This window comes from Alligator mississippiensis, chromosome 3 (assembly GCF_030867095.1).
Source record: "Alligator mississippiensis isolate rAllMis1 chromosome 3, rAllMis1, whole genome shotgun sequence".
NCBI classification, from domain to species: Eukaryota; Metazoa; Chordata; order Crocodylia; family Alligatoridae; genus Alligator; species Alligator mississippiensis.
The window spans coordinates 115,622,510-115,649,298 of record NC_081826.1 but is presented as its reverse complement, the minus strand read 5'-3'; the positions used below and the strand labels follow the sequence as shown (position 1 = coordinate 115,649,298).

General features: G+C 40.0%; 1 long non-coding RNA gene across 6 annotated transcripts in view; it reads left to right on the top strand.

Moving 5' to 3' along the window:
- LOC109283890 (uncharacterized) overlaps positions 1-25,931 on the top strand; it is a 131,471-nt gene extending 105,540 nt beyond the window's left edge. For 4 of the 6 annotated variants that reach the window (XR_009460808.1, XR_009460805.1, XR_009460804.1 and 1 more), the window contains one exon: positions 12,880-15,194. This is a non-coding gene — a long non-coding RNA (uncharacterized LOC109283890). Of the gene's footprint in view, positions 1-12,879 lie in introns of all 6 variants that reach the window. The other 2 variants (XR_009460811.1, XR_009460807.1) reach the window with 1 other exon arrangement.
- The last annotated feature ends 858 nt before the right edge of the window (positions 25,932-26,789 follow it).

The following is a 26,789-nucleotide window of genomic DNA, read 5'->3' as shown; positions in this document are numbered from 1 at the left end:
TTTTAGAATATTCATATGCATGAGCTTTCTAAGGCAAAACTACTCACAGTTAATGAACAACTGCACCACAAGCTGACTTCAGTGGTGTTCTGGGTCAGTGTCTCTGAAGGTTTGGTTTATTGACCAGAACTATTTGGTGCATTTTAGAGTGGTGTGAAGCTTGCCAATTTAATTTTTTAATTGTTGATTTTCCTCAGTTTCTGTCCATGTGGCTTTGAGTGCTGGGCAAACTCAAAATCTCAAACAAAGCTCATGTGAAACTTGGTCCCATATGGAAACTGAAGAAAAAAGGGGAAAAATCCTGAGTTTCAGTATACAACCATTTATCAGCCCAGTTTTTATTGGAAGTTGTTCCAAATTCAATAGGAGTTTGTGAAACTTGGATGGCCAAATGGTAATACGCTATCACCCTTAGTGGCTAGATCCCTATTGGCTAGTTAGTAGCATTAAATTTCTTATTAAAAAAGATTCAATATATTTGGTTATTGGTAGAGAAGGAATGAGAAGATTAGATTCAGCTCAGAATCAGCTTAAGAGCTATCTCAGAGTTTGTATTTAGATCCAAATCAGGACTAAGGCTTGTAGTGCAGAAACAGTGCTGCCTACTGAAAATCTCTCCCCCTTATCATAGAGACAGCTTAATCTATTTTCTTCTTGGAGGTTCTGCAGCCTATACAAAAAGGTTACATGCTCTCTCAAGTAGCTTTAATTTTTCTTTTTTCCTTGCTGTCTTAATATAAAATGCCATGTGTGAATGAATGAAACTGTATAGTTTCTTTTGAAATAGGGTGGTTGAGCTTAGATTGGAGAAGGGAAAATGATGGGAATTGTCTCTGATAAACTAAGACAATCCATAGCTGATACAGTTGGGGTGGGAATTAGGGATATGAAAGGTTAAATGTTTAAACAATAAGTATATTTACACCGGTAATCCATTAATGGTTAATGTTTAGAGCAGAAATAGGAAAGCAGCAGGGCAGGCAGAAGGAAGGTAGGAGCAGGGGAGGGAGAGGAGGAAGGGTGAGGGGAGACTAGTACCATAGGCCATGGAATGGGGTGGGCCACCCAGGCCGTGGCATGACCAACTTTTAGCACGTTAATTTAGCTAGCTATGCAGTTAAAAAAACCCCAGCTATACGGTTTTAACCGGAATGACAATTGCGCATTTGTGGGTTATGTAAATTAATGTGCTAAAGTTGGTCAGGCCATAGCCTGGGTGGCCCACCCCGTTCCACGGCCTATGAGTACCCATAGCTAGTCTGCTCCCTTCCTCCCCATGCACTGGTGGCTGCAGCAGGCTGGGAAATCCCCTCACCTGCTGCTGCCACCTGCAGCTTCACATGGGCTATTGCCTGGTGGGGCTTGCTGCTGCCTCTCCCCCAGTCAAGGACCATGGGGAGTAGCTTCCAGCAACAGCTCTATCCAAGCAGGTCTGTTTATGGCCCCCAGGTCCCTGCACTGCCCCCGGCAGGTGGCTACGGCTCCTCCCCTGCAACAGGGTGAGGTGGGGCAGGTGCTGACTTGGGGCTCTACACCCTCTGGCCGGGACTAACTGACTATGTGTCATCAGTTAACTGTTTAACTGATATAATTAAAGGAGATTAAATGGATAATTTTTTTAACGATATTTACATCCCTAGTGGAAATATGCCCAAGGATTCTGGTTTGAGTTTTCTTCCTTAGAAAATTCAAAGGAGATTTCAGTTTTGGCCTATGCCTATTAAAAATAGATAACTAAAGGCTAAGCGAGTCCTACTCATTATTAGTACCAAGTATAAACAGAGAGATTTAAAAAATCCAGATGTTATTGCCTTTTTTATGTATTCCCTTTCTTTGCTACCTTTTGAATAGAAATATGATACAGAAAATAAGGAGGCACGTGTGAAACAAGAAAACAAATAACATCAATCAACAGAGAGGGGGAAAGAATGGTGTTTTGCACTGATTCTGTGCCCTGAGCAGAAATGCCTTGCATCAATAAAAGCCCTCATACAGATCTACAACAATCAATCAGTCAGGCAATTATGAAAGAAGGGAATGAATGCAGAGAAAACAAAAATGACTGGGACTCACAGGAATCGTCATTACCTGAAATCACAAGATATCCATAGCGATATGCCAAAGGGTGATCATTGCTTCATACTCAGAAGGAAGACAAGACCATATATACAGGTCTCTCTGTCATTTTGCTGTAAGAGAAAAATCTTTGCTAACCCCAGGCCAGGCATTTGAGCCAGAATCAGTTAAAGCATCTACTTTCTTTCTAAGTGAACAGGCCCATCTAATCCAAACATTAGTTTGGCTGTTCCAGATATTTAAAGTGCCAACATTTACTCCTAGAATAGGCTATGCAAGGCCAACTCTCCTCCACCTTGTCTCTCATCAAGCAAGTTTCCTTCATGAAAGGAGATTAGCTCATTTCAGCTTTCCAAATGAATGTACATTAAACACAGATGTCATAATGGTTTTTTAATGTTCTGCACTTCGTTGCTGTTTATGCCGCATCACTACAAAACCTGGTATAATTCTGTAGATAGCTTTAGCTTTACTGCTGTTCCCTTATCATTTTGGCATTTTTGTTTCACAGCACTGGAAGAAACAGTGTTAGCATCATTTCAGAGCAATGCCACAGTCCAGTGATGCAATAGGCTGACAATGAAAAAATAACATACCTGCACCCACTAATAAACCATCTACAGATCCATGTATAGACTTCAGCAGGGAAAATAAATCCATGCTAAAAATCAAATACTGAGGCAAAGACAGGGTGTAAATTCCTTCTAGGTACTTGTTTCTGATGAGACTAAATCAGATTACTGCTAAGAGAATTTCCTGAAGAAAAGATATGGAAAAGTGTGCAATTACTTAGGGCACTTCATTTTAAAGTGTTACTGACCACAAGTGCAACTGTGTACATTTTGCAATATTTGCCTAAGTGAAAGTCTAAGCAATTCAAAAATTAGTCCTTCAGTCCACACCTGTTCTTCACCTGTTTGCTAAACACCAGGTGCTCAGTATATTTAGATTTGCTGTTTACCTTTGAAAGCATTCTCAGCGATGCATATTTTTCTCACATCCTACCTCAAGCAATCCAAGTTATTTGAACTAGACTAATTCCAGCAACTCACCTCCAATACTGTTTGAAACATTAGGAGACCTGTCCCCTTTTGACCTTACCTGAACAATTAAAACAGTTCATTTCAGAAATGTCAAAATGCTTTGTCGTGAAATTTCTTCCTTCATTTTTTTATTTGGTCAAAATTATTTGTTAAAGTCACAAAAAGATTCAGTCAACTTGAAACCACACTTTTTAGTGAATCCTCATAAATATTTTTCCCCTCCCCTTCCTCCCCAAACTACCTCCCCCCCTATAAAAAGCCCAAACAAACCAAAAAAAAATACTATAGCTATCAGTGGAATGCTAGCTGTGAGGCCCATGATTTCTCACTGCCTGTCCAAGTTCTTTTTTATATACATTGATGAAGGTAGAGCACCCCTACCGTTGAGGTCTTTGAGGCAAAATTGCTGTTTCAGCTAACTATCCCTTCTTGTGTGCTATTGTGAATAAGTGACTGGAGATAACTCAGGTCTCCAATACAGCTATACCCCAAGGAAGGTCAGTAGCATCCCTATTTGTTAGTCCAAGTTTCCACTTCTTATAAGCTTCCTTCTTGTATTTTAGTTCATTGAAGTGTTCCCTGTTAAGCCAAGCTAGTCTTCTGCCATACATGCTAGTCTTCCTGTGTATCAGGATGGTTCATTCCTGTGTCCTCATTAAGGTTTCCTTAAAGTACAACCAGCACTCCTGGGCCCCTTTCCCCTTCAGACTGGCCTCCCAGGAAATCCTGCTCATCAGTTCCCTCTGTGAGTCAAAGTCTGAATTTTTAAAGTCCAGGGTGCTTACTCTGCTGCTCTCTTTCCTTCTTTTCCGTAGGATCCTGAACTCAATCATCTTGTGGTTGCTGCTGCCCAAGTTGCCATCCACTACTGCATTCTTCATCAATTCTTTCCTATTTGTGAGCAGCAGGTCAAGAAGAGCATGGCTCCTGGTTTGCCTCTCCAAAACTTGTACCAGGAAGTTGTCCCCCACACTCTCCAAAATCTTCCTAGATTGCCTGTGCACTGCTGTATTGCCCTCCCAGCACGTCAGGGTGACTGAGGTCCTCCATGAGAACCAGGGCTTGTGGTTCAGAAACTTCTGCTAGCTGTTTGAAGCTAGCTTGATCCACCTCATCCTTCTGGTCTGTTGATTTATAGCAGACAACCACCATGACATCACTATTGTTGTTGTCCCATGTGACCTTCACCCAGAGACTTTCAATAGGCCCATTGCCAGTTTCATACTGGAACTCACAGTAGTCATGCAGCTCTTTTGCATAAAGAGCAACTCCTCGTCTTCTCCCCTGCCTGTCCTTCCTGAACAGTTTATACCCATGACAGTGGTCCAGTCATGTGAGCTGTCTCACCAAGTTTATGTTGTTCCAGTCACATCACAGTTCCATGACTGTGCAAGGACTTCCAGTTCTTCATCCTTGTTTCCCAGCCTCCATGCATTCATGTATAGACACCTGAGGTAAATAGCCAATTGTCCTACTTTCTCAAGAAGAACAAGAAGAAAGCTTCCTCTGCTGCCCCCTCCTGTTTGCGCTTCCTCCAGGTCACCCGCTTCCCTGCTTACCTCAAGGCTTTTGTCTCCATCACTAACAAACCTAGTTAAAAGCCATCCTCACTAGGTTAGCAAGCCTGCCTGGAAAGATGTTCTTTCTTCTCTTCATCCAGTGGATCCCATCTTTTCCTAGCAATCCATCTTCTTGGAACATCCTGTGGTCAAAGAAGCCAAAGCCCTAATAATGCCACCATCTGTGCAGCCATGCATTAATCTACAGGATGCATCCACTCCTGTCTGGGCCCTTCTCCTTGACCAGAAGGATTGAGGAGAATACCATCTGAGCCCCTGTCCTTTTCACCTTTGAGCCCAGAGCCTTGTAGTCACTTCTGTTCTGCTCTGGCAGTATCACTGGTGCCCACATGGATGAGTAGCATAGTAGTCAGAGAGCCAGATGAGTCTCAGTAATTCTTCAGTGACATCTTGAATCTGGGATCTGGGCAAGCAGCAGACTTCCTGAGTCAACAGGTAAGGCCTACAGATGGATACATCCATCCCCTGCAGAAGGAAGTCTCCAACCACCACCCCCTGTTGCTCCCTTTCGGTGGCAGTGGTAGTGATCCTTCCAACATTGGGGATGCCTGGCCTGGCCTCTTCCACCAATGGAATGTGCTTCTCTTGCTCTGTTGATAGGGCTCCATATTTGTTCTCCAGGCAAACTGCTGCAGGTGAGATGAAGACTTCTGCTTGCTGCCAGAGCTTCCACCTTTTTGGGAGTCCATGTCCTCTTTCCTCTCTAGCGCTGCTTCTGGCAATCCTTCCTCCACAGTCCTAAAGGTCTCCTCCAGCACTGAATCAAAGAAGAGATTATAGTGAAGGATGCTTTGGAGCCTCACCACCTCCTTCTGTAGCTCTTACACCTGCTCCCTGTGGGACACCACCTGGAGGCACCACTCATATCACAGGCAATCCCCCATCTGACTGTCACTGGAAGAACCCACAAGGCTGCAGTCTCCACAGCACCAAAGCAGGACCTGGGTGGAAGTCTCAACAGTGACTGGTCCTGCCTGGACAGATACCTCACAGGTGCAAGCAGAGGAAAAGCTGGCAGTGGCGTTGGCATTGTGACATCCTGGAGCCATCTCTCTGGGTCTCTTAATCCACTGCATCTCTCTTCCTCTCCCTTTTGGCTAGCAGATCTTCCCTAGCAAACTCTCCTGTAAGCTAGCCTTTTTACTGCTTTTTTGTCCTGAAGGATTCTCTTCTCTCTGGTAATCTCCTTCCACTCACTAAGCTTACAGCGAAGGGAGATCAGAGGGAGCTTCCAGGCAAACTCCCTAGTGAGCTCCCCCTCACTCCGGAGTCTAATTAAACAAGTATTGGTCTAACTGCTGAGTTTTAGCTACTTACACTAAATAGATGTAGGTTAGTTACTTCTAATTAAAGAAAGAGTTTACATTAAAGGCTTCCCTTCAAAGAGGGGGGCAGTGAACTGATTTGCAAACTGCCCTGTTTGCTGCCCCTGTCACTCACCCCCTGGTTGGTTCGGGAGTCTCCTTTTATACCCTCCTGGGTCTGGACTGGCTCCATGCCCTTGTTAGGGCTTTTGTCAGACACAGGTAGCAATCACCTAGCTAGCAGCTCTTCCAGCTGCTCTGAGAACATGCCCAAACAAGCAGCCCACCGAACAAACACTCGGCAAGCCAAGCACACAGACAGCCCTGGCTCACTTACCTTCCTGGAACAGGATCTGGTGCCTGGTGCCTGGCTCCTTTTTCCTTTCCTCTTCTTGCTCCCAGCAAACTGCTTGCAAACTGCCCTGTTTGCTAACCCTGTGCAGCTAGGATGGAGAGTCAGGTGCAGGACTCTCAGCTCCCACAGCCATGGGGACTGCTATGGTCTTTCAGCTGCAGGTGTGCATGAAGTACCCCACAGCTGGGAGATTGCAACAACTATGACCTCCTAGCTGCTACCTGGAGTGCCCTCACACCCCTGTGGCGGGGAGACCACATTGGCTGCAATTTCCCAGCTCCAGGGATGAGTTGTGCTCCCTAGTACCTGAGAAATCACAGCAGCTGCAACCTTTCAGCTGCAGACCGACTACTATGTAAATTAAAGCTCGATAGAAACCAGGCTTTAAAGTTATTACACATTTTTGAGCAATAACGTTATAGCTGGTTGGACTTTTTAAGGAGAGAGACTTAATTTGCATGTGTAGCCTGTCTAAATGTATTGTGCAATTAACAAGGTAATTGTGCAATAGATATAACATGTAGAGGAAGCCTACCTGTCCACTGCTTTGCTGAAGAGCTAGGGAAGTGGGTACATGGATGGATAGATGGATGTGCCCAGAGATGGTATCTGTTGTGGGCTGGTGACTGTTGTAATAGATATACTGCAACATACTTGTTACTTTTATTTGTTCGCTGTCTGTGCCGTACCTCTTACATTTTGTCCCTTTGTTTGAAAGACAGCACTACTGACAGTATTTCTGTAGGGTTGCCTGCACACACCTACATGTTTTTGGCTATACTATTCCAGTTGCTGAATAGAATGCATCTGTCTCTAAGGTGCTTTGTCATGGATCACTCAATTCACTTTAAAACACATAATGGGACTGCAACTGTGTAGAGTTAAAAATGAGGAAAAAGTACTGCAAGCTTACATGTAAATTAAATGTTAATTACACAGAAAGTGATTAAAATTTAATAATATACAAAATGAATCCAGCTCCTTTGAAATTAAGTCAAAATTATTTAAATTCTCAATATGCAATCACAAGCAAAACAATATTATAAAATGATGTTTTAATTTAAATTGCTTAAATGGAATGCTATGTGTATTGGATTGGCAGGCAGACACAGTATGAGTACTTGCATAATAAGCTACTCTAGTTTGATAATAATTAACTTTTAAAATCAGGGAGTATTATAAATTGCCAGTTGCTTTCTAAGAAGGGGCATCAAGCAAGAAAACTATTGTTCTTTTTGGTAAGGTACAATAGAAATGTACTAGTATTCAGTAGAACCGAATGGCCAGTAAAGAACCTATATTCAAATGTTGACCAGTAATAATTTGAAGTATCACTGGTGGTTGAAAGAAGTGATGTTTGTATGGCAACTTAAATTTAACACATGGTGAGGACCAGTCAGTTGATTGTCAGCCTGGGCCTGAGGCTATGGGTGGAGAGGTAGCCAAAGGTTTTCCCCTGCCCCAGCTTTTAACCCTGTACCTAGCCACTCTGGCCAAGCTGCCAGGTGTGGTGGTTCAGAGGCTCCTGGTAGGGTTAAAACTCCTATGGGCATGCTCAGAAACACTTAGTTATGGCACAAAATAATATCACCATGCTTAGCTCTTGCTTAGGCCCAGTTGGATCCAGAAACTAGATATCCCTTTTCTTACCTCCCTTATGTGGTTCAATCTAGTACACATTCTGAAAGCAGGCCTAATACACCTTAATTATATTGGGTTTCCCACAAGACACAATGGTGAACACCACTTTCTTTTAAAACACACTCATCTTTTACATAATAGCTTAATACTTATGGCAGTCACCTACCCTAAAACTGGTTCAATTCTCTTCTCTGCCTCAGTTCCCTGTGGAGTGCCCTTAGGCTTTATGCTATTCTAGCTAGCAGTATTCTCAATCCCTACCTCTGGAGCTGTGCCAATATTCAGATGAGAAATCAAGACTCATTGAACCAATGAAGTGAGACAGAGAGAGAGAAAGCATGCTTGACTATATCCTCCAGTCAGGGGTTTCATTTAGGAGAAAGGAGACCTTGGTTCTAGTACCTTTTCCAAGAGCTATTTGTGCAGCTTAAGGTTATTCATGTTCATCTGTTTGTTTTTTTGTTCATGTTCATTTGGCATTCCCTCTTTGGTAATGGTGCCCCTTTATCCAATAGTCCACTGTTTAAAGTACTCTCCCTGGTGTGGGAAGCCCAGACATCTGACCCTGGATATCCCAGATGGATGTTGTAAGAACAAGATAATTACACCTTTTAGTGTAGGCAGACAAGGTACTTTGGGTGCATCTGATATCTTTTATTAGACCAACTTAAATAGTTGGAAAAAAATTTCTTAGCAAGCTTTCAGGTTTAAAAACCCTTTGTTGGGCTGAAAAAGCATCTGCACTTGGTGTGTGCACACACCAGGAAGAGCACACACCAACTGCAGATACTTCCTCTGCCTGATGAAGGCTACAACCTACACTCCTTTTAGTGTAGGGCACTCTCTGTCCCTCCTGTAAAGTTCTACTTTCCAAGGAAGAATGACTTATATATTTAGTGAGAATGCGAATATAGCTTGATGGTTAAGCACTCACTGGGAAGAGGAAAAACCTGGATTCCAGTCCAGGCTCCACTGAAGACTAAATACAAAACTCTTAAACATTTGTTCTATGTGGTGTATGAAAGGAGTTTGGTGTCTTTTGAAAAAAAAAGTTATCTTTCTTGGATTAAAGATAAAATGACAACAACATGTCAAAAACGAGAGAAAGTGTCTCTCATTTAACTCAGGTGCTGCAAAATAAGTTCTTGAAAGAAAAGGGAATCTCACCTCCCCCTGCCTCCCCCCAAATTTAAGTTGAAAGCAGGTAAAATGTCAGAAGGGTTGAAAAACTGAAATGGTTCTGACAAGCAGATGACTGTCTTACCAGTGACTAGTACCTGCTGAGTGATGAGTTTAAGCAACATCAGCTCTAAAAGTCTCTCTCTCCCATCTAGTACCTGCTTGTATCTCTGCAGATCAGTGGTTTTGTATCTTCCATGATTAGCCTTTGGCTTCTCAGCACGTGCTATGACCTGCACTACCTGGTGAAATTCTTGTCTATTGGAATATTTGTTTGATAAGTGAAAAGTGATTGTTTTTTTACTGTACTTAGGTAACACTTCAACTGGCACGCACAAATAATTTTACAAATATTGAGTCCTTTATAGACTGGAATATGGGTTATTCCATGATAGCTATGGATGAAATGTGAACTGGGAGTTAGTGGACTCAGGAGGGGGGAAAATTAGGGTGTACATAGGTTGTAGGGGAAGGAAGGGAAAGTGGAGCTAAGGCAGTGGGTAATGGTTATTAGAAACTTGGAGGACAGCAAAGGAAGCCTGGAAAACAGGCAGTCAGAAGTCCTAACCACACTGAAAGGTGGAACAGTACTATGCTGGTGGTATAGGCTGGGGAAGAGACAAGCATACTGCTATGTGAGAGATGAAAGGAAGTAAAAAATCAGTCTTGGGTAGGAAGAGAAAAAATGTATTCACAGGGCCTACGAGTAGGTTTCACACAGTGTGTGAAACAAGTGTGGTTTTAGCAATTTATTCCCATCCCACAAGGAATGCCAATAATGTGAAGTTGAATGTTAGACATTTTGCTCTACTCTTTCTCTGTAGATCTTGAAAAGTTATGTAAGCCAGTGAATAGAATGCAAACAAAAGAATGGATGATTGGCATATTTTTGGAGTAACTATTCCCTTCTGAAACATGGACCAAAGGTCAAAGCTCTTCATGGAAGTCAAAGAGAACTGATGGGAAACTTTTTTCATTTTACATAGTTAGTTTTATATAACATATTATAAATGGTGGATAGCTCAGTACAAAATAAATACAATGATATCAGCAGCTGCTTGTTTTGAGTTTTGCCAGAAGTAGAACGAAAGCACTAGAGTGCAGTGGGAAAGGACAGTGGAAAGGAAGCAAAAAAGAATTATTATTTTTTCTATGTGTATATTACTTTAGTTAATAATTTTCCATGAGAAACACATTCCCTTTGTTATTCATCAGGGAGACAATTGGGTGACTTGTGCTATAAAAGCATAATTTTCATATTTTCAGGATTAAAGGGTCTCCAGATGCTGAGAGATTGAAAATAGTCTCATTGTCTAGTATAAATAGCTTTCCAAGAATAGTATGGTAGCCTTTGGGAACAGAAAATTCTTTAGTCCCTAATTTTCATAGCGTTTGAAATCAAAGAATCTACATATTAGGACAAATATCAAATTACAATTCATGTTGGTCTTGGTCTTGTAAAGATTTATGGTGTGCCTAGAAGGTACAGCACAGAATTAGATCTCAGGAGATCTGGGTTCTTTTGTAGATCTGTCATTGCATTCCTGGTGATCTCTCTGGGTCTCAGTTTCCCCGTCTGGAAAATGGAGCTGATGGTATTTACCACCATGTAAAGTGCTTTGAGATCTACTGACAAAAAACATTTTGTAATGTGTATTATGATTTTTCCTCCATGAGCAGTCTCATTGGGATCACTCGCATTGTGCAAAGTTAAATCTGTGCTTAAATCTTTTCAGGTTTCCAGAGACAGCAACTTAACTCTGCCCTTTCTCTGTTCTTACTAATGTATATAAGTATAACTACAAGTTAAATAAGAAGCTTCACTACTTAGATATGCTAGATGGGTTTTTTAGAAATTATCCTAACACAATGCTTGTCAAACTTCTTAGACTCAAGGACCCTCCATAACTTATGAATTAAGTGGCCCACATTTAAAAAATGAACATTTTTTTACAGTGCTTACCTCTTGGCACCTCCCACCGCTACCTCAAATTAGTCTGGGAAACACTGAGCACAGGGCTATAACAGGGAGCTGGAACTGACAAGTCCCTTTCCAACACAGGGGTTGAAAAACCACAGAGATCTTGGGAGCCCCCAGAGTATTCAGCCTCCCAGGAAGCACAAGCAGGGAACCACACAGCCCCCCGCCCCAGCACTTGGAAACCCTTCCACGCCTACCCCCAACCCCTACCCCAAATGAGCCTTGGAGCCTACCAAATGGGTCCATTTCCTCTCATGGGGTCCTGGCTTTCTCCCTTCCCCTCCCCCACACCTGTATCTCCACATACTTTTGTAAAATATAATGAGGTTTTTTATTAAAATCAGACTCTCTTTCTTTTTTTTTTTTTTCTTTTTCTTGTTTTTTGAGAAGGGGGAACAGATATTGAAACTGTAGGCCATGATATCTCCCTCTTTCTTGGTGACCAGACAATCTGGGTCTTTGCCTCCCTCTGGTGGACTACTGGGGAAACTCAGGAGGTTTGGTAGTCTAGATCACCACTACCCCCTACTGATATTTTGGCAGCAGTGCGATCCCTGAAAGGTAACGATTCCTTAGCAGTGTACGTGTCAGCACTTCTGTTCAGGGACACTTGTGAACCAGTTACTAATCCACACGCTAAGTTTATCTAGGATCAGTGCTTCATTCTCCATAAGCAGTTCCAAATTACTTAAACTAGTGGTAAGCATTTGCATATATAAATACATATATATATATATATACACACACACACACAAAACTTGAGTGTGTGGTTTTGTTCTCATTGCTGCCAGGGTTGCTACATGAATATTTATATCCTATTCTTATTTATTTAGCTTTTTTATAGCACAGGCAACCAAGTCAAGTTTCATGATTACATGTGAGTGTAGTCATTACATTTATGTTTGGAAATGGGCTTCAAATTGTTTTAACATATTGTAACTGAGGATCACGTGTGTTTATAGTGTGTGACACTTAGGAATGAATGCCAGTTATCTTTATACCTTATTAATATAGGTTTTTTTTTTGTTGGGATTTCTGTTACAGATTTGGGATTTTCCAAATGCAGAGGTTTCACAGACAGTGTTTCTGCTATCGGGTTTGAGCATTTCTTTACAGAGAGCCAAGAGCTTAACAAAAAGCTTGTTTGGCTACTTGTTCAACTTAGAGGAGAGTTAGGGCTATTCAAAGTTATGTCAGCTGGAGAACATCCAGAACATGATGGAACTTATTCATACCTCTTTTTTTCTTCCTGTACCCTTAATGGTTGGGGCAGTGGGAAGTTGTGTTTTAAAGCCAGCTATACTGGCTGTATGCCAGGGATGGGCAAAATGGTAGATCTGGCTGTGGCTTGACTCCATTTATCTGCCTGCGTCACACGATATGTCCCTGCTCATGTATCTAATGTGAAGATGCTGTTTTCCAGTTTGCCTGGGTATTGAGTTCTCTAAAGTTTACTGTGCTTTGACAAACTAGTACTACAATTCCCTTCCAGAAGAGGTTTTCCAAGCAGGGGCCATGTACTAAAACAACGTTCTAGATGTCATATTGTACAGCTATAGTGTAACCTAATTTTTGCTGAATGCTACTGTTAGCACTTTTAGGAATAGAAATGGAATGGAAATGTGATACACATCTGTGAAATACATAAATGCATGCAAATATTTCACATTCAAATATTTGCTTAAGAAAGGGCTTGGCTGATGCACTTAATTTTTTGCAGCTACTTCTACTATCTACCATCTATAGGAATACCTTAAAAGAGATGTCAGCACTCCTAACTTCAGAGTGTATTCCTCAAATAAGAAGATATAAGATAAAAATAATGCACTCTCTTCATTTTTTCAAGATGATTTTGCTTCTTTATTTGTTGAACAATTCATTTTGTTTACAATTCACTGGGTTACCTGGCAGGAAACCTGCTCCTATGAAAATGGAAAAATATAATGAACAGTTCAAGCTAAGCAGCCTTTATTTGATGGTTGACTCTACAATACTGACAAATATGTTCATTTTCTACAATGCTGCATCAACTGACTTCTATATGGAAAGCCTTCTTCACCAAATATACAACAAAGAAGGGGGGAAAAACACCAGGATTTTATGTTCCAAAGATAATGATCAACTTTGCAAAATCCAAACTTTTGTGCACATTTTCATACCAAAGACAGAGCAAAAGAGGACTACAAAACCTTCAGGTTCCCTTCTGCAATTTTGTAGCAATGCCCTTTGTTGTCATGGTAGGAAGTAAAAAAACACAGAACATTATTAGCGATCGCTTTTGCACTTAGTCTTGTTTGGTGATCACCACCCTTCCCCAGCCCTGTCCTGACTTCCGTGATCTCTGGGAGTGGGAATGACTCCATTAAATAGGGCACTAAAATAATTTAATAAACACACTGTGTAAACAAGCCTCTGTGAGATGGTAGGAAATGCAGCCCCAGCGAGGTCCTGCATAGTGACAGAAAGCACTCTCGCTATATGGAGATTCAATCAAACAAGCTGTTGAATTAAAGGTCAAAATGGAATTCTTTCCCACCCTTTTTCATTTTTCCAAGCCAAACATTTTATTGGCTCTAAAACAGCAAACAAAAAATATATATATATCCTGAGCAGCCAAGTGCTCACCCTGTTACTTTTCATCTAAATACAACCTAATGCCAGTTTTAGATTTATTTAAAAAAATATCCCATTACCCATTTAACTCATGATTTAATTGTCCTTGAATTTCCACTACTTGTATTACAGAGGCTTCTAGGACTGGCTGATTTGTGAAAAGTAATGAGAAAAGTATTTCTACACTGACTTCCATTGCAAATTCATTGAAGCCAGTATATACACACCTTATGTATGCCTCTGCATGTATATGCACAGAATGAGGTTCAGTGAATCATAAAGTGCATCTACATGGTGCAAGAAAATGGTGTGCTGAGACACCTGATACCTTCTGTATGCTACCTAGCTCCTGAACAACAGCTCTGAGAAGTGGAGCTTATTGGTCTTTATTCAGCGCCCTATTAATAATATGTCTGAGAGCTTCCTTGTGCCATATAGACATACCCACAGTGCCTGCTTCATTCTAGCACACACCCATACAGGGCTGAATTAATGCATAGGCAAACTAGGCACATGCCTAGGACCCTAGGAAGGTGACCAGTTGTGCTTATTTTATATATTATAACTATTGAATGAAATAAAGTAATATACATACACAGTATGAAGTAGGGGCCCACGAGTTTGTTTCCCTAGGGACCACTAAAGGGTTAATCCGGCCCTGCACACATGCATAGATGTGCATATTATTTTTAATTTTTAAACCTCAATCCCTTTTTAATTCACAGTTACTCAGTCCATATTGGTCCACTGAATTTACTTTCAGTTCATCCTACCCTACCAAAAAAATTGCAAAGGGTCAAGGGCACAGACCTATTGGGGCTATACAGGTGTTGAATAGGAAAGGTCAGAATTCACGAAGTGAATGTGATTACCAGTAATGAAATTTGCTGCAGCTACCTCCATTTTTCTGTGAAAGGCTACAAGTTTGTCTGGGTTGTGTGTGCAGACTGGCAGACAGTGACAGTACACCTGCTCTGTGAATGATAAGGAGAAATGAATGAATTTCATACTGACAGCTCGTTAATCCATTACCTGGCAGCTACTGCTTCGAAACCTGATCACAATTTACAAAAACTCACATACTGCTGCCTGAAGTCTTATTTAGTAATATCTGTGCAATCTGTGAATGAATCCAACCTGGAGTCATATATAATAATCATAATGGGATTCACTGGCAGATATTAGCTTTCTCTCAGCTAACCCAAGGAAAGGATTTTTCATTATTCTCTTCAGCACAGTGACTATTATTAAATTTAACATGTGGCAGAAAAGTAATACTTTTTCTTGTTCTTACAATTGAAACATATAATGCAGTTGAAACATGTAATCCCTTGGTATTTATGCATTGCACTTAATTGTAAATGGTTGATAGCATAGATCTGTATTGTAGGTTAAATAAATTATTGTTATTCTTGATTTTTATACAGTTAGGCATGGAGTAATTTTATTTGTATTAAGCATCCATGGTCATTCCTCATGCATTTATCATAAACATATTTAATCAAATCTTAAGGTCCTTTATTAAGGACACAAGGTTTCTTACTCAAAAGAGGCATGGGCTTACTTATTGAGTGAGGACTACTCCATGTAAGTAATGATGAGAGATGTGAGCCCTTAGTTCTTATTCAGACCTTACTTGGGCAAAATTCCTGAAGATTGTAAGGGACAAAGAGCTAAGGAGTGACTAAAAAAAGAAAAGACTGATACCTGCTCATCTACTACAATACTTACAGTAGCACAAACTGGATGTAAAATGTTGTCTTACGGATTTAATGGCATGATATCTACATTTTGCATTGGTGATATCTTTTTACGTGGGGTAAATGCACTGTCCAAAAGCAACCCACCGTATTGCTTTTTAAGAGGTACCTATAGATCCCCCACTCTTTTCTACTCCTCTCACAACTCCTCAGCTAAGAGCCTCATTAGCTCTGCTCTGCTATGGCTGTCCTAGAAAATCTGTCTCTTTAAGGGTGACCAACATAGCAGCCAGGACTTTCTGTAGCAAAGCAGGCTTCGCTGATCACCCAGCCCCACCACTCTCATATACTTTCCAAAGAGAAGAGAAAACCTTAGATGGCAAAATGTCTAGTACTGGGCCTTGCCTAGGCAGCTCTTCATTTAAATGGATATAAAAAAGGGGAAATATCATATGATGAACACTTTCAGATGAGGTATTCATTCAGTAGAGCTAATTTGATCGTATCTAAATGTGAGGCAAATTTTGGTAAAGGATTTTGCATTACCTAAAAGAGGTGCGGTAATCAGGGAAACCTGTGAGAATATATACTGCCCCACACCACTTGATGGTTTAAAATGCATCCCAAATTATTTACAAACATGGAAGCTGTCTCTGAAATAAGGCCAAACTTGTTTTTGAGTGTACACTCTGTATATATGTATATGTGTATGTGTATTTTTATGATCAATATATAGTGACCAGGGTGTGTTACAGGTCTTTTTTGGGTCATGGTTTATCATCATCATTGACAGCCATTGAATTTGGGAGACTATGGAGATTGTGCCTTTGGGGGGTTACCAGGTACTGTCACAGCTTCTTGAGTGGCTGAGGAGTCCGACGTGGAAAAAACAGAGCTTGTTGAGCTTGGATGTGGCTACATGTGAGTCTATTGTAGCCTCTACATGGGCTGAGATCAACAATGAGGTGATCCTCATGCACCAACTCTGCTGGACCAGACATTGTGTGCCTGACTCTTGACTCCTATAACAAATGCTCTACTCCTAGCTCAGTAACAACCTGCGATCGTGCAGTGGCCAGAGAAAACACTGCAAGGACACATTGAAGGCATACCTCATGAAAACAGATGCCGACGTCAAGACTTGGGAGGAGCTGGCTGCTGACTGACTCCGGTGGCATCACAACCTCAATCAAGCAACTTCCGCATTTTGAGGGAAAGCGTTTTACCCTCAAAGCAGGCAACAGAGAAAAGAGGAAAGAAAAGTAGAGAAATCTTGGCCTACAGCCTACCCTCCCTTGTGGAAAGACCTGCAACTTCTGTGAACTGGTCTGTGGCTCAAGGATTGGACTCTTAGGTCAATTTAAGACCCATCAATTAGCTTTGGTAGAGATCATCCTCAAATTGAGGGATTGCTGATGATTATTGCAGATTTAAATCAGCACTTTCTGCTTTAATGCAAGCTCTACAGATCCATAATTTTAGATCTAGTTCCTCCTGCTCCATCTACAGGATCAGCCAAGATGGCAATCATTAAGCACAAGCTGGCCTGAATATTTTGTTGATTTATAAACTATATTGAAAAAGTAATTAGCACACTCCTGTCAAAAGGATGCTTACTTCCTGTACCAGAGTGTCATGGATTTGATCTACATAATCCACAACAGCCATTGGAAAAACTGATACTATTGTCCAACAGATGTGGTGGTTAATACCAAAGGCTTCTATGATTTCTCTGGAGCTACTCACTCTTGACCAGCAGCTTATCAATTTAGGGTCCTCTGACTTTTTACAAAAACTGAATCTTGTAAAACAAATCTCATTTTCATATTTCTGTTACTCCTACTGCTAACAGGAACATGTAACGGTTTAATTTATGTAGACAATAATCATTATGTTTGCCTTTATTTTTTACTGCTTTACCATGAATAATCATCTGTGCAAGTAGTTCCCCATGGCTTTTCCTAGAACCTGCTTTGCTAGAATCGCAGTGTGTAGAGCAGAACTATAAAAATGTGAGGCCAGATACTGAACCGGTCTCTATCAACTTGACTTTAATAGAGTTTCATTGAGTTATATCACCTGAGAACCTGGTTCCAAAGATTTAATCACCAAATACAACAAAAACATGAATAAGTACCATCACATGCTATATAGTCTTCATGTAATGTTTCATGGAATGGAACAGTTCCAGACCATTCTGAGGTACGTAACATCTGCAGCATAAAATAGGGAGTTTTGATGCCCTGCTCAGGGTTCTGGATTCTGCCCTCCATGAACAATTGATCATGGATCTTCCTGGCTAAAATATTATTTTAACTGGCTAAAATGGAGCATATGAGTCATGGACATTTCATAGAGTTGCAAACACAGGGAAGAGACGGGCAGCCCGACTCAGTAGAATCCACAGTTACTCGCAGACATGGAAAGAAGACAGTATGATCATCAGACACACAAGGTGACTTTGTAGCTTTTGTTCCTGGTTATTGAATACTGAGTGAAAATTAAAATGTTGCTCCTTGAGTATTTCCTTGAAACTGTGTCCCCACACCCTCTTTCTTTTTTAAAGAATGAAAACCTGTTTCTTATCTACATGAAAAAATTGTGGTAAATACTAAAAAACAAACAAACTGTTTTCACAACTGATTGAAATATGAAGTAAATTAATTGCCAAATGATACTGAATGCAGCTGATCACAGGGCTAACTATAGTCAAAAGCTGCTAGCAGGATAACTATGGTGCCACAAGAGGCTGAAACTACCTTGGGGTCCCAAGGGCAGTTATCATGGCCTTTAACTGAACTGTGCTGATTGATCATAGTATGTGACAGAAAACAGGAAAGCAAAACTATAACAAATGGACCCCCAAATACATCTCTAGCAAATTAATTCTGTCACCTTTCCTTAACGACAATTTCTCTACCTTAGACTATAAAGGGACAATTTTACATATTTCCATAGGTAAATCTGGATTTTGAAAATGGGGGTGCAGATGGTGTAGCACATCATAACATATAATGCAACACATATTTTTCTTCCATTAAAATGAAACTAGAATCTTTACTAATACAGTATGGGCTTGATGCTATATTATTCAGTTTCAGACTAAAGCAAAAACAAATATAACTTTATTGGAATGTACACTAGTTTTCTAGAATATATATTTAGTTTAAAAACACAAACTTGGCAAAAATAGTCAAAAATATTTTTTAATTAGTTCTGTAGTCATTATAGTTCAATGTATGTCTCTTATTCAGATTCATAAAACAAAATCAAGTCTTCTTGAGTGTTTTGACAGTACCTCCAATACTTCAGTGCAAGTCATTTCTACAGCTGAGTTAATAGTAGCACACCTAAGTTCAGGTTTTTAGCTAGAGCTAAAAACAACCTTTAGAACTGTGAAATAGCAGAGACACATTATCAGGAATGGCTAATGGACAGCAAAATTGCAAGAAAGGATAGTTTGAATGGTGGAACATCAAGACTATTAGAAAGGAGAGAAGGTCATTAACAACTGTGAAGTGAAGAGAGATTAACATCAATCAGGTAAATTATAATGAGTCATAAAGTTAATTAACTTCCTCAGCACTGTCTAAATAGAAATCTTGCTGCCTCTTCCAGGCAGTTGGTTCTAAAGTTTGGATGGGGCAGGAATCAAAAGGGATGCAAATGCATCACTGCACCTCCCCACATCCCCAACCCACTGGATCTGCCCCATGTATACCTCTGGACTATGTAATGCTTTGAAAAATTGTACAGCAAATAAGAGCAAGGACAGGCAGACAGACAGGTTACTCCTTCCATGCCTGTCTCTTCTTATGAGAGAACTGGGTTTGAGGAAGACTGTGGGGCTAGGTACAGATATTCAAGAAGCCCAAGGTGGAATTGATCTAATTTAGGTGGTTTTCTGTAAGCGGTGTAGTTTAGATCACTACGAACAGAACACACGTTTACCCTTTGGTGGAGGAAGGGCAAATCTTAGACTGGGTTCCACCATTTTTAAACAAATCTATGTCTTCTGTTATGGGTATAAGCTGGTTTTGTGTGCTGAACTTCCGTTCTGTTAGGGCTATAGATCAATTCCAATCATTTACACTAGTAAAAGTATAATGTCTGTATCTGGCCAGAGTGAGGGGGCATTTTTCTGTTGGCATGGACATTACAGCCAATTGGCTTTGCATGTTTCTTTTCATTGGTTTAAATATTTGAGATGCTTGTTCTTTGTGAGTGCCCCAGTCTCCGTCCTGTAGTTATCATATAGGATGCTGTAAGTCTGACCATTTTTCTGTTTCTGGTGGCAGAAGGAATTTTGGGAGAGGCCTGGTGTTTTTCTTCCTTTTTCATAGCAGCAAGTGGGCACAACTGGGTTAATGGTGTAGGACTCAGAAACTTGGTATCTACTAGTTTATAAAAATACTTGTCTCACGACAGCCAGTGTCAAAGCAGATAAGCCAAAGGGCCAGAGCCCAGAAGAATGGGAGTAGAGATTTCACTGATAGGACTTGGGTGTATGAAAGAAGAGGAAAAGTTGAACCCCTTCCAGACTGGGATTTCCCTCTGGGTACATGCTATTTCCCTTGAGAAAGGGAGCATGGGAGAATTAAAAAACTGAGTTGAATGTGTGGATATTCTGAGGAGTAATATAACCTGGGAATGATAGGTTATCCCATAGGAGTCCTGTAACTGTCACATTGGACCCATATGAAAACAGATCGATGCAATAACTTATCAAATTTTTGCAAGCTACTAAGAAAGCCATCTCTGTGTCTGTCTACAATCACCTGTGAGATGGGAAGGTTAACATAGAATTTAGCCCCATGTTGTTTTAACATCTCATAAACAGTATGCATTGATGGGCAGGTTTCACCTCTCAGATCTGCTCACCGTAGCCACCCTTTTATTCTCTTCAAATAGTTTAAGCTTCCCCATTATAAGATTTCTCTCTCTCAAGGGTTTCTAACTGGAATTGCAATCAGTTACAATGCACTTTACAGGAAATGTATAGAATGGGTAATAGGTAAATAAGTTATTGGTACATACATGCTGTAATGATAAGTCTTTGGCCTAAGTCTCATATTGTCTTATAATATAATATAAATATAGGATTGCTATGGACAGAGTTTGGGGGAAAGAATCTAATCACTGTAAAAGAATAAAAGGAGATAATGTGACAGTGTATTTTGTATTATGATACTTCAAATTCACCTTCAAGATGAAACTGGATGCTTATCTTGCTGGGATCCTATGACCCCAGCTGACTTCCTGCCCTTTGGGCGGGGGGCTGGACTCGATGATCTTCCGAGGTCCCTTCCAGCCCTAATGTCTATGAAATCTATGAAAATTATCACTCTTTTATTAGTAAATCAGTGCACAGTAAAGTGTTATTAGACCTGATGAAATAATTTGTTGCAAGTAAGATGTGCTGTAAATTGTGCAAATTGTTGTCCCTTCTTATTTTTATCATCTGTATCTATTGCCTTAACCACAATTATTTTCAGGTTTTAGACTACTGGGTAAACCAGTGAAGTAAGACTTTAACCTTTCAGGAATTAAGACAATTCCCAACTTCAGACTGTGCTACAAGGATTCAATGGTGACAGTCCCCTTTTCTGTCACCAGCAGCATTGCTCTATGGCTTTCTTTTTTTCCATGTCATAAATTGCGGTAAGATATCACTCATAGCAGCCACCGAGCTCCCTATCTAGTAGACGTGTTATCCTTCTCCTTACCTCCTTTTGGTATGGTAGAAGGCAAACTATTACATGAAGTAGTGACTAAACAATTAAGAAATAGCCAGCATTGCTAGAAGGCTTGAACATAATGTTCTCATTTTAAAATATTGCTTAAGACAAAAAGGGGGAAAATAGTCCCAAGACCAAAAAATCGTAAATAAATTATAGACTTGCAGTGGAATAGTCACTGCCATTGTTATATTTTTGTTCCACATATTCTGGTTTTGCAATAACTTTGTCAGCCAGAATAAATCTCAGGTCAGCACCAAGAACTTTTCCACTGATGATCTAAGACCCATTAATAATATGCAACCAAATTTGTGCAGCCTTTATACGTGCGTGTATGTGTGTGTGTGTGTGTGTGTGTGTATATACTTACACAGTTGGGACCTAAATTTCAATAACCACCAATTTATATTAGCTCTTGAATTACTAATGGCCCAGCTTGGTGTTCTGGAAAATTCTGCTTAATTGCTTTATATGCCTCTGCTCTCTAGCTGTCTGCAATCTCTCTCCAGCTCACTTGACCACGCTATGTTGAATAACTAGAGTGTTAACAGAATTTTTTCCTAATATTATTCAGCTGATGAGGCCCAAAGCCATATGACTTAGGGTTTCCATGTAGCTGGAATGGAGTTATAATCATACAATCCACTTGAATGGTTACAGTTTATAAAAATAATAGCAGCATAAATAGTATCACTTATAATTAATTCCACTGACATTATTTCAACTAATATAATGGAACTCAGAAATGCCTGAAGCAACATTTTTGCTGATCTGTGTTTTTTTCCAGTTCACCACCAATATCCCCTTCTCAACATTCCTGTTCCTTATATCTTCTTTTGTCTTGAAGCTCTCATGGTAATACTACAAGGCATACCTTAGATGGCTGGAGAAAATCTCCTTGTTAATTACTTCCCTTCTGATGTTCAGCCCTTTTGTGCTTTTTTTTTTTCTATTTGCAGAAAAGATAAGGGTAAAAGGCCAGGAAAAAGGAAGCAAGCGAAGATGTAACAAAAGCCTAAGTGTATAGAAGAAATGGGAGAGAGAGACTATAACAAAGTCTCTCTTTTGGTTCAGCCTATAGAGCTGTTCTTCTAGTTCAGCACTGCTGTATGCACCTGGGAATCTGATAATGTATACAGTACATATATTGTCTAGCCTCATTTACATTCTGTATTTGGCACTGTCTGATAGCAAACCATGTGATGGGGGGCAATGCAATACTGGGACGGAAGAAGCTACTCTGGTATACATTTCATGGCCTTGACTCACAGCTGTCTTTGTGGGAATGCTATGGAAACAATGGAAAAAACTGTGGATAAGGCAGAAGAGCTGATGAGCTTGGTCTTCTGTAGCTGCAAGCTTATATGCCAGAGAAGCTGTGGGTATTGACATTTAATTCAAGCAAAGAGTTCTTCTAAAATTAATTAATTGACTGTCAAACCATTGCACTAGATTCTCTCTATAATGTGTATATACATTATGCACACACACAAAGCATCTTCTGTATACCCACCAAGTAGTACACAGATTAGCAGGCCTTTATGGATACTTCTGATCTGAAACCATAACTGCATTGTTAAATTGTTGCTCTGTAGCTGCAACTGGTGCCAGAACTGCAAGTAGAACAGAGAATTGCATATCTGAACACCTGAATTTTATCCCTTTACTCTCATGCCAACTCAGAGCTGGGTCCCAGGTAAATTACCTAGGACTAGATTCTCAGAAAAGCAGGTGTGCATTGAGTGTCCAATAATAATATTAGTGTAAAAACATCTAACATTATCTTTATAATTGTATATGCAAATCTTGTGCAGCAGTTATAAATTGCAGCCAACATTCAATTACTAAAACTACATTCACTAACTTGGTAAATATTGTCTGTAAGTTAGGTCCAGAAATGCACGCCCAATTTTTCTGAAAACCGTGACAAAGCTCAAGTTGACTTGAATGGGGCCAAAATATCACCCCTTATCTTTACATTCTCTGGTCCTTAGTTTGCCCATCTACATAGGCACAGTTGTATACAGTTTGCCATGATGTTGTTCCAGTATTGGTGAAGTGCTTTGAGTTATCAGGAATGCAGAGGTCTTCCTTCAGCATTTACAATACATTTTTAAGTGCCATGTCCAACATAAAACAGAAACCCATATAAATTGCAGAAGGCTGTTTTGCACCCAAAGGCTTGTCTAACTAACTGCACAGTTGGTCCAATAAAAGATATTACCCAAAATTCTTAGCTAATGGAATTCATCCTGTGGGGACACAGTAATACTTTGCATTGTTTGGAGGATAGCTACAGATAGCTAAAGTCACTCCATAACAAGCCACAAGAATGAATATATGCATCATCTACACAAAAGCCTTTAAAGACGTGAAAGTTTCATTGTGGTTTACAGTTTATGTTATTTCTTCCAACCCATAACCCAGGTGTCTGTATCAATACGTGTTTTCCTTGCAGTTCAGTTTTAAATTGGTTGTCATAGGCCTTTTGTCAAAGTTTCTAATTAGAAAGGAATTTCAAAGGATCTAGTAGTCTCACAAGTAATGAATGACTTATGATTTTATGTTACAGTTTTCTGGCACAGCCCAATAAAACAGTAAGCATATTATCTATCTTTTAAATATACTTATATATGTTTGGAGTTGCTTGCAATTTTTGAGTCATTTGCCATCTCAAAACCCTATTCCAAACCACAAAAAGCAGCTAGCTCTCATTTGAGCCTCTTGTGATATTTCCAAGGGACATTGGTGACACATACAGGATAGGGCACATGTGTATGACATACTGTACTTGACAAATGTGTTAGACACATGCTTCAAAGTGAAAGCTCTGTCAGAGCACTGATACATCATGCTTGCTTGCAAAAAAACAGGATATATAACTGGATTTCAGGTACTCTCTTACTGGGGACAATACTACAGTATACTGTCAGATTTAAACAAGAATCAATGTAGTGGACTTTTCATACATTTCCTTGTCATTCTTGCTAATTATCGGTATAAGACAAACTCAAAAGATTCAGATACATTCCCAGATAATTTTGCATTCCTGAATATTTTAAAGACTTGTTTTCTCTTTCTCCTTCCCTATATCCCCACATTCTCTTTATCTTCTGTGTCTGACTAGATTTTAGTGTCCTCTTTCCTTTTCTGTGACCAAATTTCCCTCATCCATCCTGGGTGCAATTCATTCTTAGGTTAATTTCCTGGACTGATTCCAGTGATACTTGCCTTACAGTATCATTTGCTTCTCTTTACACTCTTTCTATTAGCCTAAAAGAATCATGGAAATTAAGTGCTGGAAGGGACCTCGAAAGATCGTCGAGTCCAACCCCCCTGCTCTGGGCAGGAATAGACCAAATGATCCCAGCAAGGTGTCTGTCCAGTCTCCTTTTGAAGATTTCGAAGGTTGGGGACTGTACCACCTCCCTGGGAATTCTATTCCAGATTCTGGTCACCCTTACCATAAAGAAGTTCTTCCTTACATCTAACCTGAAACCATCCTCTAACAGTTTATGGTCACTGCTCCCTGTCCTCTCCTGGGGCGCCCTAGTGAACAGTTTTTCTCCCAGCTCCCAATATTCATCCCTTACATATTTAGAGATGGCCACCAAAGTATCAATACTATCTTTATCCATCTATACAATTTTCATACCATCAAGTTAAATTTATCAGCCTGGCTAATTAATCAAAACGTACATTAACAGGCTACCTAAGGCTAGGTAAGAATTCATCGCACATTTCTGAATCCAGGGATTCTTTAAAGCCCAAGTATTCTACAGAGACACTTCCATCAACTATATTATCTCACATACCATACACCCTCAAGTAATGCACGCATATTGTTTTGGAAGGCAGAATGTAGAAAAAGATTTTTCTGGAGTCATGTCCAAGTGTATGACACAGTCCTCCTGGAAGCACAGTGTCCAAGAAGCATGGCATCCCAGGAGATAGCCTGGGTGATGCAGCAGGAACTTCCTGGCACAGTAGGACAGCAACAAGGTTAGCCCCCGGATCACTGCAAGGACAGTACAAAACAGCTCTTTTTATAAGTTCTTGTGAACTGTAAAGTGTTGTTTCCATACTACAAGTCTCATCAACATGCCATAGACTGCATGCAGCAGCTAACTTGCTCTGAGCCAGGTTAGTTGCTGTTTCAGGCACAAGCTACCATGCTTAGGCAATAGTTAATTCAAATTCCTTAGCAGCTGAGAGAGGCTTAACATTGGATTCCACTGGATTCTACTTGCTGGGTCTGAGAGAAGCTGGAGCACTTTGGTAGCCATTAGAGTACCATGCCTCTATACTTCTATTCCAGCAAAGAAAAACTTCCCTGCTTAAGGCATGTACCTCAGTTGTAAAGGGCTGATTTGGGGAGGAAAAGGGGTGTGTGCATGTACTTTATGTGAATAAATACATTCATTTTTTTACATTTATTGGATGAAATATAAAGTTGGGATCAGATACACATCAGAAAAGATATTTGTCCAAAAAGGTTTGAACTGTGAAATAAATACAGCTGGAGATATAAGTTGTTTCTCATACTAACCAATGTGCATTTCAAATTAATATCTCAAACAGTAATTATTAAATGTATCACATGTATGTAAGATGTATTTCTTTCATTATTGTGTTCCTGTACATCTCTTCTTCCAACTTGATCAAATGTATGCAAGCTATAGAAATGTATATAAATATCAATAAACAAATCCTTCAGTGAAGTCATAATGTAGCTATTATGTGCAATTGATGGAAAGATTTGATAGAAAGAAATGTAACATTGTTGCAAAAGTACATAGATCTAGGTTTGTGAGGCACAAAGATCTTATTTAAAATGAAGCATCTTAAGTAAAAGTCAGGGGATATAAATTACAGTATATTACATGGGAAAAAAAGCATACTTTCACTTTACACAAATATATATTCCTTTCTACAGATATATCCTTGTATAAAACCCTTTCTCTAAGTCTAGTTTCTCAAGGGAGTTTCATTTAGACTGAAATAGGAAGTGTGTGTGGATAGTATAGTCTATCAGCAGAAATACAGTACTTTATACAGAAAAGGAAGCTTTTATCTTTTAGTGTCTTTTATGTATAATTGGCATATCTTCCTATTCCAAGATTGATTGATCCTGTATGATTCAGAGAATGGGGTAAAAAAACCTCAACTATTTTTAAGGTGGAATTTGCTCACCGTGGCTAGGGCCAGAACTTACACACAAACTACTATAAGTGATTGGAAACTGTTTCAAATCTGTAACACAACAGAAGTTTAGAGCACATAAACCACTTTCAAAATGGCCGAAGTGGTTTAAGATAAACCTGGATGGATGTATCAGACTTAACTGATTTAAGTTAAATCAATTTAATAAACTTTTATCCCAGATCCCCTCCAAATTCAAGTTAATTCACAGTCCTCCAGCATCCCAGGATGTTTTAAACCTCCCACACAAACCCACCCACTCAGGGTGGTCTGGCTAGCTTTGGCCCAAGCTTTCTGATCTAGCCAAGCAGTGAGGTGTGCTCTAGTACCCTCCTGATTCTGGGCTGGGCTGCTGCAGGCATGTGGCTGCATTTCTG